The sequence below is a fragment of the Triturus cristatus genome, chromosome 5_1 (assembly GCF_964204655.1).
Source record: "Triturus cristatus chromosome 5_1, aTriCri1.1, whole genome shotgun sequence".
Classification (NCBI taxonomy): Eukaryota; Metazoa; Chordata; class Amphibia; order Caudata; family Salamandridae; genus Triturus; species Triturus cristatus.
In genome coordinates, this window is record NC_140587.1 from 746,928,741 (window position 1) to 746,942,664 (window position 13,924).

The following is a 13,924-nucleotide window of genomic DNA, read 5'->3' on the forward strand; positions in this document are numbered from 1 at the left end:
AGTTAGTACACAGTTAGTTTAGCCATGCAAAGTGCAAATTCCACGTGCAATTCTTTTGTTAATATAATTGGTAAGTCTTTCACTTCAAACTAATTAATGAGATTACTATTAGTTGATTATTCAGATTAATATAAACATGCAGAATGGGGGGGGGGTATACAAAATGTTGTACTACTCGCTCCAGCACTTGCGCAGGTGAAGGTGGCTAAAGGGTAGCAGTAGTGGGTGCTTGGGAAGCTCTGTGACATGGGGGTGGATATCAGCAGGGGCTTGAGGTTAGCAAGGGAAAGTTCGGCAAGGTGAAGGAGGTTCATAAGGTCCAGAATGGAGATATGGATGCTCTGAGTTAGTTTGGCCGCTCTGGAGTGCAGAGTTTCAAAATTGATATAAGAGGGAGGTGCTAGAGGGCAGGAGGGCAGTGGTTCAGGAGCAGTACGAGTGGCATGCATAGGTGGTAGGGGAGAAGGGTTGGCTCGAGCTGTATCAAAGGTCTTTGGAGGCATACCAAACTCGCGGTTCGAGTGGATGGCTGGCGGGGAGGTGGTCAGAGGTCTAGGGACGACTCTGTTGGAGGTGCCAGGGGACGTGCTATAAAGGTAAGGGTGATCAGTGTTGTAAACCCTTAGAAGGTTAGCTCGATCTGAATCAGAGGTCTTTGGGAATGTACCAGTCTCCCAGTCAGTGGGAGGTGCTAGGGGGGAGGAGATCAAAGGTGTAGGGGCGATTCTGTAGTCAGGGCCAGGAGACATGCTGGGGAGGTTAGGATGAACTGTGTTGTAAGCCCTTGGAGGGGGGGGGTTTGTGGGCGGCTAGGCACGCTAGGCTGGCTGGTCGGCGGGTCATTGGTGCGGGTTTTAGTTACCCTATCGGTGTCGTGCACATGGTTTCTGAGGAGGGTGAAAAGGTCTGTAAATTTATTAAGGTTTTTGGTTGAGGCTTGAATCAGTACAATGCCGTTTTTGTAGAGTGTGATGGTGAGGTCAGCTTGCAGGGTTGAGGAGGGCGCTATTGTGAGCTTGGTGCCGTATGGAATGTTCCTGGTTGAGCGAACATTAAGAAGGTCGCAAAGGTTTTGCGCCAAGAGGCGGTTCTTCTGGAGTAGAAAATAAGGTCATTAGTGACTATGCCGATGTCCGCGCTGTAGCGCAGGCCGGATATCAATGTCTCAGTGTGGCCTTTTAGGGTGGAGTGCTTGAATGATTTAGCAGCGGTTTTTGAGAGGTTGGGGGGTAGATCAGAGTATAAAAGTTTGACCCAGTCACGGTCAGGCCAGGACCTGACATGTTGGCTAATGTAGGGCAGCAGAGGGGATGGGTCTCCAGGTACCAAGGCATGATGGAACTATAGTGACTGAAACTGGTCTCTCCGGAGTGTTACTCATCAATCACCAAGACGGGGCGGCATACCGGGCACACTTCGACGTTTCAATTGTACAAGAAATGCTTATGGGTTCAATAAAAAAAAAATCACAATAACGCAGAACAGAAAAGTCTCTGATCTATTTCCTTCGCTAGGGATACCTCCTACCTCACAGGAGGGTACAATTATGGTGCAGAAAAGACTTGCAGATTAGGAGTGCACAACGAAGCAAATTCAAACATTAAATTAAACCTTCTCAATGTTGTTGTAAGTGATTTGGAAAATATTCCCTGTTTTCCAAAATAGAACTTACCTATGCTCCACAAATCCCCTTTTATGCCTTTTATGGGTTCAATTTTCATTGAACGATACAAATTCCATGAAAAAAGTCACAATATTGCCAGATGAAATAGATGTTAAATGACAATAATTTAATAGCTCTACTTCCAGTCGTCTCGATATTTGCCCTAACTTGTTCAATATAAAAAGTATTCATATGTATTGGATTGAAAAGCAGTGTGAAATTTTAATATGAAAAGAGCCTTTCAGAGCCTCATAAATACTAAAAAGCAGTCATTGGCTAGGCTGTGCTCACCCTTCCATTTATCTTTTTCTTACTTGGACTATGTAATACAGTTTAAGGTACACCAGGAGTAAGTAGGCAGTTGTGTCTTTGTTTATTCGAATATCTAATGTTACTTACAAGTATTTGTGATATATTAATTATATCTTTAGCAAGGCAGCATCTACTAGCATCATTTTTTTAATCCAAAAACTTTCACGAGGAGAGTATGTTAAATGTGTGTTTGAAGCGGATTTTAACTTTTCATGATTGTAATGATTTGCTGCTTAGACTGCACAGTGGGCACCCACTGTGCTCCAGCACAAGAAGAACATTGCCAGCTGGGAAGGTTGAGTGGTTCCTGCACGCCTTCGTTGTCTGATTAATGTGTAGCTTTGTTGCACCAGCTTCTCACCACGGGGGCACAATGAGACATCAGCTGCTGCTTGGAGAGAGCTTTCTAGGAAGGGACGCCCTTTTGAAGCTCATATTATTTTAAATATCGTTCTCAATAGGAAATCAGAGCCCATAGCACAAAATAAAATAATAAAATAGACGAGGTCCTGCTTTGAGAATTCAAACTACAGAAACATCATTGGATTTGTAATTAGAGCAAACATTCACCTGCCAAATACCTATACACTAAGCTATTCTCGACACATACATATAAATTTAGCTTTTAGCTGGTCAATTTCTGCAGGAGTACGGTCCACTTAAAAATCTTTTGGAAAGCATCCTGACAACACAATAGATGAATATATATCAATAATAAATAGATTTTTAATGCAGTTGACAAAGCCCGCAAACGTCAGGTTTAATTCACAAAAATAAATGCAAATGTAATCCCCTAGGTTTAGGCCTACTGTACAATAAGTGTAGTATTTTTGGAACTTTCGAAAAATCCCGAAGTCTTTAATCATGTTTAAATGTGTGTGGTGTTAATTTAAACATGGACACATTGCTAGCAAAAGCACGTTTACACTTGCTAACTCTTTCCTTTCTGTCTTGGGAAAATATTGGGGCATATCAGCAAGGCGGCGATAGAAAATTATCATCGCTTTTTGCGGCCGTTTTCGGACGAAAAGCAGCGATAATTTTATCACCTAATTAGCAAGGTCACGCTAACGCGTGAAACCTTGCATTAGCGCACAAAATCTTAACGCCCAACTTTGCATCTCTAATGAGATGCAAAGTGGGCGTTCCTGACCAAATATGACAGGAGAAATGTCGCTATGCGACATTTCTCCTATCATCAAGTCCCACACTATGAAGCATAGCGGCAAGAAAAGCAGCGATAACCCCTGTTATCGCTACTTTCCTTACGCCTGCTTCAGGACTGACTTAGCCATGATATCCTGTGGAAGGTGGATATCATGGCTACGTTTGTGAGGCCCTATCATCAAGCTAACGCCAAACGTTGTGAGATTATCGCTAGGTTTCCAGCGATAATCTCACGTTAGGCAGTTAGTGCTAGGATTTTTATCGCTTTTGAGATAAGCGTTGCTAATAGCACGCTAACTCAGCGATAAAAATCCACGTTAGCCAGCGATAATTATCCTAGCTCTAAGTGCGCTTAGCGATAATTATCGCCGGTTGTTGCTGATATGCCCCATTGTTCCCCATTGAGAAATCTCTTTGCTCACACTGTCACTAATCTTGACACTACTTATTTCTGTTTCCCATCCTGGAAAAATATTTACTACTGAATTGGACAGGATTATATCTCTTTATGCACAGTGAGAAGAGGCAGTGAAATTCTTTGTAAATGTTAAACAACTCACAGGTTTGTGTGTTCGATGCATGTGTGTTTCCTTCATTCCTACTCGAACTCCCACTCCTCGCCCACGGGAGCAGATTTATTTACATGTAAGATTACACCAAAATGGTGTATTTTCACCATGGATATAATTGAAATAGGCAAATGTAAGTTCAAAGTTTATTAATTTCAAGCATGAGTTTGAATCAGGCCTTCATATTTTGCACCTTTGCGATGCAGCAGCTCATTTCTCTTTCACCAAACAGATAGGGGATATTTACATGTACCTACCACCATGGGAACATCAGTTTTTACAACGTTCAGGTGGCGATAGGTGCTTCGCCTTATTTCCAAGGCATCATTAAGCCACCTAACGTGACTTAACATTGCCTTGTAAATAAGGCAGCCTTTCACGCTATGCTTAGCGTGAAAGGGATGGGCAGTGGGTGCTGCGGTGGGCGTTCCACCGCGACACCCATTGATTTTGGTGCTGCCCCCTATTTACAAAGGGGAGCGTAATTAGGGGGCAGCGCCAAAATTAAGACCAGGGAAGGTCTGGTCTTAAGTTGGCGAAACGGGGAAAAATACTTTATTTCTCCTCGTTTTTGCTTTTTCCATGTGTGCTGCCTTGTGCAGCACACATGAAAAAACGCAAAAAGCCTTGGATTGTTTATGTACAGGAAGGTCCCCCTTCCTGTACATAAACAACCTTTAAGAAAAAAATGACATTTTGTGACTTCCATGTGTGCTGCATTAAGCAGCACACCAAGTAGTGACAAAATGGCATTTAAAGATTGTTTATGTACAGGAAGGGGGACCTTCCTGTACATAAACAATGTTTCCCCTGCACCCACACACCCTTGCACTATTTTCCTCACCCGTGGCAATAGGGGCTTCGCCTTATTTACTAGGCAGCGTTAAGACACTAACGTGGAAATATCGGCACTGCATCACCAAGCATTCTATTCACCGGAGAGTGCATGCTAGTGGAACAATACGTTTGCAGTGTGTTTTCCATGGTATGGTTTTGCCCCGTCCTATGATTAAGGTGAAGTGTCACCGAAACGCGTCAGGGACTGATACATTTATAAAGAAAGGGAGCGCTGTTTTTTTAATAAAAAATTCTGTTGAATTCTCTACCATAGGAGTGGCGTCCTTGAGCTCTGGAGCAACTTTGGAGGATGTTAATACACGGCTGCCTCGGCCGCGGAGGATTGCACGGCCTGGCTCAATGATTTCAGGACTGCGGGCTGTAATGAAATGGCAGCCTGATTGCAGCACGGAGTAGAAACATCCTTTCCCGAGGCCCACTGGAGGGCTGTAAACATAGTGAGAACAGTGGGGATGTTGTAAGTTTGGACAAATACATGGATCCTACTGAGGGAAATATCGGCACTGCAACACCTAGCATGCTATTCACTGGAGAGTGCATGCTTGTGGAACACTGGGCAAGCAGGAAGGGCAGTGGCAGCACAACAGACTATGGAGGGCAGTGGGAAGGGGGGCAGGGGCAACAAACCAACAATACAGGACTGGCAAGAGAGGCTGTGGCAATATAATAGACCATTGTGGGCAGAAGGAAGAGGCAGTGGTAGTACAACCATACATGCCAACAGTCCTGATTCAGCCAGGAAACGTCCAATGTTTTTAAGCTCAAATGGGCTTTATTTGATCTGTCTCCTGTCTACAATCTCCTCTTTTTCAATGTAACTCAAAGGGGAAAATCAATACCCCAGTTTTTTTTTCAAAATCTCCCTCTTACCAAGTTCAAAATGTTCGCAAGTATGGTACATTGGATCTTGGAAGGCAAGAGAAATTGGGGTAGGGACATGGACTCGGATAACAGAGGACAGGAGGGACATGGAGAGGTGCACCAAACTGACCCTACAGGACAGGCATCAGCGTTTGCAGCAGCACAATACACCACACAGGGCATGCGGGACGGGAGTGCAGCACAACAATCCATAGAAAGCAATAGGGAGGGGACAGGACCATGCACATGGACAACAGAGAACAGAGGGGAAAGAGGCAATGGTAGCTAGCTGACCATAATGGACAGACAGGAGAGAAAGCTGCAGCATAACAGACCATAAAGGGCAGGAGGGACGGATCAGGGGCATTACAATGGAACAGACAAGCCAGGAGGGAGGGAATAGGGATCTGCACATGAAAACAGAGGGCTGGGGGCAAGGGGGCAGGGCAGGAGCAGCAAGATGACCATGGAGGTAAGGCAGGATGGGCACTAGAAGCAAGACACACCATGGAGAGCAACAGTGAGACTATGATGGCATACACACAGACCATGGAGGGAAGGTGGAAGAGGATCAGGGGCAGCTAGCTGACCACACAGGGAAGGTGGGAGGGGCCATGGCAGCACAGAAGACCATGCATGGCAAGCGGGAGTGTTAGTGGCAGCACAATGGCTATGATGGGCAAGAAGGAGGGTGCAGGGGCATGCACAACGACCATGGAGGATAGAAGGGAGGGTCAGGACCTGGGCACAGACAAGAGAGTTCAGGGGAAGGGGCCTCACAACAGACCACGCGGGGTAGGCAGGAGGAGCAGTTGCAGCATAACAGACCAGGGGCAGAAGAGTGTGGCAGTAAAATGGACCATAGAGGACAGGAGGAAGGGGATAGGGGCATGGAATGTGGACAGGCAGGGTGGAGGTGGCAGGGACAGGTTACAGTCATCTGACAATGCTAGGCAGGTGGGAGGGGAGTGGCAGCTTAACAGAACACTCAGAGTAGATAGGAGTGGCAGGTCCATGGAACATGGTGGGCAAATAGGATGGGCAGGAGATTGGTTGGGCAAAAAAAATGTCTTTTGGCGAGGCATTTACTGTGTAAACCAGTTTCAAGCAGGCACAAATACACAAAATTGTGAGATCTGTATAATTGGGAAATTTTGGGACTTTGTGCAACACAAAAATTGGGAATTTCACGAACTTTGCCAGAGTGATACATTTTTCCCAAGGTCTCATTCATGTCCAGTATGCAATGGCAAGTCAATTTTCAGAGATAATTAGGACCTATGCCACAGAATATTTGGGGCATGAAGGAGAGACCTAAGTTTACTTTTCTTCGATCATTGAAAAGTTGTGTGAAAAATTGCAGAACAGTTTTGCATGAACCTGTCATTCGAGTCATCAGCAATGCTTAACATAAAGCCTGTTCAGAGTAATTTACATCATTGAGTCACAATAAAAAGTTGAGCCAGTAGGTTTCATGTAGGATTTCTACAAAGAGACACTGTGTGGTTCAATTTCCTATTGAAAAGAGCAAGTCACATTAAATGTATGCTTTCCCATAAAGAGCACATGTAAGATACAGAGATAATGCTTTTCCAATTTAATAACATCCCTGGAGGTATACTAAAAGATATACCAGAAACAGGTTTCCAGGCATACTACTATTGTGTCAGGTGACTCTTTAAAAAGTCTCTTATCCTCCCTGATTGAACTTCCCCATCACTGAGAGGTCACACAGAAGGAATGAAGCCTTGTCTGCAAATTTACACTTTTTGACCTTTTCATGGAGAAATTCCTGTCACTGCTTCTCCAGACAAGAGTGTGATATATTTATTTTCCCATCCCGGAAAAGAAGATACTCTGTTCTGGAGTAAACTTCTAACCATTTCCAGGGTGGAAAAAGTATGGAGAGGAGTTTGGGAATACCCACAAATGTACAGGTGTGTGGGCATTCCCAACCTTCCAAGGCAAACCACGCCTTCGAATGACTTCCTCCCACCCCATGAGTGGGATTTACTAATGTGGAATTTGGTATGTTTATTACTAAGTTTAGCTTTGTTAACGGGCCCACTGTAATTTCATCCTTTGGGGAGAGCATGTAACTCACTAAATACACTATGTATCACAAGACATACTAATGCCAGTGATGCAGCGGAAGCGGTGGGGGATTTTATCATTTCACCTCCACACCACCCACTATACAAGTTTTGGAAACGTAACTCTAAAGACGGGCCCATAAGTCATTATCACTCCGACAGCAGTATCAAAGGTCCTCCGATAGATCTTTGGTAGAACTAAAAGGGACTAAATAAAGCAAAACAGAATGCTAGTCCCTCATGAGGACCTACAATGAAGCAATAGGCTAAACATCTATAATCATCAAAACTATGCCAAAATAATTCAATAACTCATGAATAAAGACAAACACTAATTCTTATCTTATTATTTATTTTGTTATTTCATAATATGAATGGTCAAACACAAGTACACAAATTAGAATGTGATCTCTTAGTTCACAATGTTACAGGGTAAAATCACAATAAACATAATACAACTTATTTCAAAATACATGAAACAACAGGTATAGAGGAGAGTGAGAGGGAGAGAGAGAGAGAGAGAGAGAGAGAGAGAGAGAGAGGGAGGGAGAGAGAGAGAGAGAAATATTAGTGCAAAGACAAATACGTAAGATTATCAGTCTCATACAAACCTAGTATTTCGAAAATACTAATGCACAACTTGCAATTAGTCTGAAATGCTAACCCCTCGGCCGAAAGGGTATAGCAAAAGCAGGATCACCAGCCGATGATGTGAAAAGTCAATTAGATAAGAGTCTCTTCAGGATTGCAGAAAATAAGCCAGCCAGAGTTTCAGGATCATATCAAAATGGGGTAACCCAGTATCCCTCAGAACCTGGGCAGATTATCAAAATGATACAAACGGTTCTGTCGGGTAAACAATATTACTTCTAGAAAAAACCTTCATTTGTTTGCTTATACGAACACACATAGAGACCATAAATAGTTTTCAAAACGGCTTTATGAATTGCATCATTCATAGATAACTAATTGCAATGGCTGTCAAAAATTAAATGTGAAACATATTTGTGACAAAGTGACATATAGTGCTCAGTGCTGTGGTGAAAAGTGCGTAATATATACAGTGTGACTTATGGAGGTATTGATAATTTACAGAGGCCAGTTTGTTGTAAATTGAAACAACGATGTGATTAAGCATTTACTAAAGACATTAATTCCCCTTTTATAGAGCATGTTTTCTCTGTAATGTTGACCGAAGTTTGGACTCCATTTTGTATTGTCATGCTTCCACGTGTTCCCCACGAGAAGAGTCCAACCTCTGTGTTAGTTGCTCTTGTAATCTGCCTAGTAACAGTCTATAAATAGCTCCTTTGTCCATCTGGCACATGCCCAGACTTGACCACATCTGTTATCAGTTAGCCTTGCTTGACCATGTTTTCGCGGGCTTAAGGAGTGTGTTAGCTCCGCCCACATATTGATTCAGTATCGAAAATGACCATAAATGGTAATGTTCTTCGGCCTCATGTTGTATCCACCCACTTATGAGCCCCTCTATTGTGTATAAAAGGGGACTGTGTACGCAAGTTCTTTGTGCTACTCTATGCAATACTGAAGAGTGTTGTGTGGATTGTAGGACCACCCTTAAGGGTTAATAAATGCTGTCTTTGTACTTTGCAGTTTCCGTGCCAACTTCCTTATAGATTCCGTTACAGGAGAGCGAACCCTTGTGTCCTGCGGGCCTAGCTGGGGCCTGTATTCGTCAATTGGCGCCCGTCACGTGGGGCTCATCGGCGACTCGGATGCTCGAAGGACTGGTCGCGACGAAGGTGAGGAATTTGACCGGGGACGTGATCACTGCCAGCAGCGTCTTAGCCCTGGCATCCCGAGGTTTTTCTTCCTTCCCTTCCGAGCTGACCGTCTGGGTGGCGCCGGTCCTCGACTGAGACCTCTTCTGTCGGTCTTGCCGTGAAAGCCGTTTGGGCGATTGTGGAGCTTGGCAGTTGGAATCTGGACTCTTGATTGGTAAGAACCGGTGTACGGTACTTGCTCCGAGTTTTTGAAGCCTGGTCCGGCTATTTGAGTTTGATTTGTGATGACTAGTCATATTTTGTATTTGTCTTTGTGAAAATATATATGCGTTGCAACACATATAGGCAGGTAATGTGGAGAAATTTCTCCGGAGCTGTGTAACTTTGAACGGCGCAACGATTAAGTGCCATTTTTTCTATAATATTGCATATTTTGCATTATTTCTGAGCATGCCTGCTTTCAGCGCACTCCGTAAGTGGTGTTGCTGTTTTGGGAACCGGTTGAACCTCGAGGAATCTGCTCCAGCTCCCCCAGAGGGGGCTCCTAATAGGGATATGTATGTGAAGCATGGTCTTTCTTCCATAATGTACAGCACAGTATGGAGGAAATATGCAAAAAAAGATCCTGAGTTACGATGGCCTTTGTATGGATCGTTTGATATACGTAAGATTGAGTATGTGGAACAGTGTATGTGTAAGCGGCGTGCTCGTCAGGATATGTTTGAGTGTGTGCGGTTGTGGGTGAAGGAGGTGCGTGAGCGAGAGAAGCGTGAGAAAGCGCTGTTTGATAAAGAACAACGGAAGAATGATCATGTGCGAGCACAGGAAGCGAAGCGTCGGGAGGACAGAGAGCAGACGGACAGGCAAGAGAAGGAGCGTAGGCTACAAGTTTCGGGTCAATATGCTGTTCGGCAGCCACTCTATCCTGTCCTTAATAATCTTGATGATGATTTTTATTTACTAGATCGCTCTCCGCCCCCTTATGTCGGCGCATCTGCTCCGAGGCCGCAAGATTCCGTCCCGGGTCCGGGTAAGGTAGATACGCGGTCCATGTTATCGGCTGAGCATATGGCTGAGCTTCGGCAAATTTCCTTCCGTGCACTTAAGGGTAAGGTGTCCGTGGATGAATTGTTCCATATTTGGGGGTCGTGGCAGGATAGAGAGAGATTGTATTTTTTGAGTCATTTCGCTGAGGAAGTGATTGCTGCTTTTCGGAAATATTCTAGTGTCTTTGAGCCTGAAGAAGTGACATCGGATGCTAAAGCATTGCATGATGGTGTTTTTCCTCCCTCTAAGGCTCCTGATACGGCTCGGCGGCTATTCGCCTTGCGGGACGCGGTGCTGGACCACAGAGAAAAAGCGCGCCAACGAGCAGGGGAGGAGACGCAGTCGGATTCGTGTACCGCAGAAGGCCATTCATCCACCTACCAATCAGATAAGAGCGATCTAGTGCATGCTAAGCCAATGCGCGAGGCGGCGCCTTTGTATGTTCCTCCTAAAGGAGCGGGGACTAGCTCGGACATTACCTCCGCCGATGCTAAGGGATATTTTGTGTATAATTGGGTTTATACTCCGTGGCATAGAGCTGATGTGATGGCATTAAAGAATGCGCTGCCTGACCCCCGCAAGAATCCAGCGGCCTTCTATGAAGAAGTCGAGGGGGCCTTGAATTCTTGCGTTATGACTCTAGCAGATATAGATTTGTTCTTTGGGCTTATTCTACCACCAGATATGTGGCGATCTGTGCGAAAGGTAGATGATGTTGCCACTTTTAAGGCTCGATGGTCTGAACTGGAGGATGAGGATCGGGAGAGGAAGCCTGCGCAGAAACCGCCCCAGAATATTTTAGATCTCCCTGCTGCTATTGTGGCTAAGTTGAAGACAATTATCCCCCCTAAAAAGATTGATTGGAATATGTTAGCTGCATGTAAACAGAAAGCTGACGAGCCAGTTGCGGACTTTTTTACGCGCTTTGAGGAGACGTTTCATGATTTTAGTGGCCAGTCGCTTACTGACGATACGGGTCGCCACCTTTTTGCGGATAAATATGTGGCTAATCTGCTGCCGGCAGTTGCGGCCCGGTTAAAAGCGAGGGAAAGTTCTTGGTCCTCCGCTACACCGACGGCCCTCCTGACTATCGCCCAGTATTATGAGCGTCAGGAGCAAGAAGCAAAGGGCCAGGAGGAAAAGAAATCGAAAGATTTGAAAACAAAGGTGATGTTGGCACAAGTCTATGGCCCGCCCCGGCGGGGTAGTAATAGAGGTAGGGGAGGATCTTATGGTCCTCCCTCGGGCCGATCTGATTTAAATAGGAACCAATGTGCGTATTGTAAGCAATCGGGTCATTGGGCTAGGGACTGCCCGGTGTTGCATGCATCGCGTCAGGGGCATACCTATGGTGGCCCGCGAGGTAGAGGGGGTTTCTCCAACTTCCGAGGGAATTCTAACGACCAGGCTCGTTTTGACTCTGCTGGGCAGCACCGAGATAGATCAAATGTTTTCGATCGCCAGCATCAGTATCAAGCGTCAGGGATTGACCGGTCGGGGTACCATGACTCTCAGCATGCATAGGAATGCGTTGGATGGGGGTTAGAATCAGTTGAGGTGCCAGTCGATCAGAAGGGCCCTTATGTATCGGCTGAGGTCTTGGGCTCTACTGATCAGTTCCTAGTGGATACTGGAGCGACACGTAGTGCGCTATCTAAGCAATTGGTTCCGGGGGCTCCCCCATCCGGCTTAATGGTCACATCGGTAGGGTTTGACGGTACACTCTCCCGAAGCCCTCTTTCACAGCCCCTCATGTTTAAGGTTGATTCTTTTTCTGCACCCTGTCCGTTCCTGCTTGCCCCGTACACACCGGATAACATTATGGGTCTTGATATGTTAAAGCATTTTAGGGCTACGATCCGTTGCTCCCCTGCTGGTGTACGGGTAATATTGAATGACAATTACCCTCGATCAGAACGGATGTGTACGATGTCAGAGGATGCGCTGTTAGCTACCCTCCCTCGTGCTTTGTGGGCAACTTCGGATACTGATGTGGGACAAATGGTGATTCCACCGGTCCACATTAGCGTCCAGGAGGGGGCGGTGTTACCACGCCTCCCACAGTACCGTATTTCCCAGGAGGGTGAGGAAGCTCTCATACAGATAGTGCAGGATTTGATGGCGGTAGGGGTAGTGGAGGAAGTCCCCTACAACATTTGTAACAGTCCGATTCTTCCCATACTGAAAAAGGATACGGATGCCAGAGTTTATCGGTTTATAATTGATTTGAGAGAAGTGAACAAGATCGTGATACCTCAGTACCCAGTGGTTTCCGATATCACGACGTTGCTTACCTTGGTCCCGCCTACGGCGACCATGTTCTCAGTGATTGATTTGAAGAATGCTTTCTTTTCCATTCCCATTCACCCTGATAGCCGATATCTTTTTGGGTTTACATTGAATAATAGATCTTATCGTTTCTGTAGGATTCCCCAGGGCTACACAGAAAGCCCTAGCATTTACAGTCAGGCTTTGAAACGACAATTGGATTCCTTTGCTCTGCTCGAGGGTGTCGCCCTCATTCAATATGTCGATGACATCTTGCTGGCGGCTGACACCCTGGAGTTGTGTGAAAAAAGTACGTTATCCTTACTTTCCTTTTTAGCATCCCACAATCATAAGGTATCTAGGAAGAAATTGCAATTCTGTAGACCAAAGGTGACTTATTTGGGTCACCTTTTGTCTAAGGAGGGACGTGCACTCACACCGGATCGTATCCAAGTAATTCTGGATACACCGAGACCGTCCACACAGAAGGATGTGCGTGCATTTCTGGGTCTTGTTTCTTTTTGTAGACAGTGGATATTGGGGTTTTCGCACATAGCTAAGCCATTGTTAGCCCTCTTGACAAAGGACACGCCTATCCCAATCCCTTGGTCAGATGAGTGTGATACTGCTTTTCAGCAACTACGGCAGGCCCTTTGTTCAGCACCAGTGTTAGGGACCCCTGATTATGCAAAACCCTTTTCGTTGTATGTGCATGAGAAAGATGGATGTGCATTGTCAGTTTTAGTGCAGATGCACGGCGATAAGCAGCGCCCTTGTGCATATTTTTCGGCTGTACTTGATCCTGTCGCCCGAGCATTACCAGGGTGTTTTCGCTCGGTTGCGGCGACAGCTGTGTCAATACGCCAAAGCGAGGGAATTGTGTTATCTCATAAGCTGTTGGTATTAGTCCCCCATGCTGTTGATGCCCTGCTTAATCAAACAAAGACGCAGCATTTGACCAGTGCCCGTTTAACGGGATATGAGTTGACGCTTTTGGCTCCTCATATTACGTTAAAAAGGTGCGTAACGTTAAACCCGGCAACATTGTTGCCATACCCCGAGACCCAGCCTGAGGCGCGGAAAGCGCATGATTGTATTCTCGTGACTGAGGAACAAACAAAGGGTCGTATTGATCTCCAGGATACGCCCTTTCCAGATGTAGATGGAGAACTGTGGGTGGATGGATCATGCCTGAAGCTACCAGATGGTACGACTTCAGCAGCGTATGCGATTACCACATTGCAAACGATAGTGGAGACAGCACGCATACCACAGAAATCAGCTCAAGCAGCGGAACTGATAGCATTAACACGAGCATGTGAGCTCAGTACAGGACTA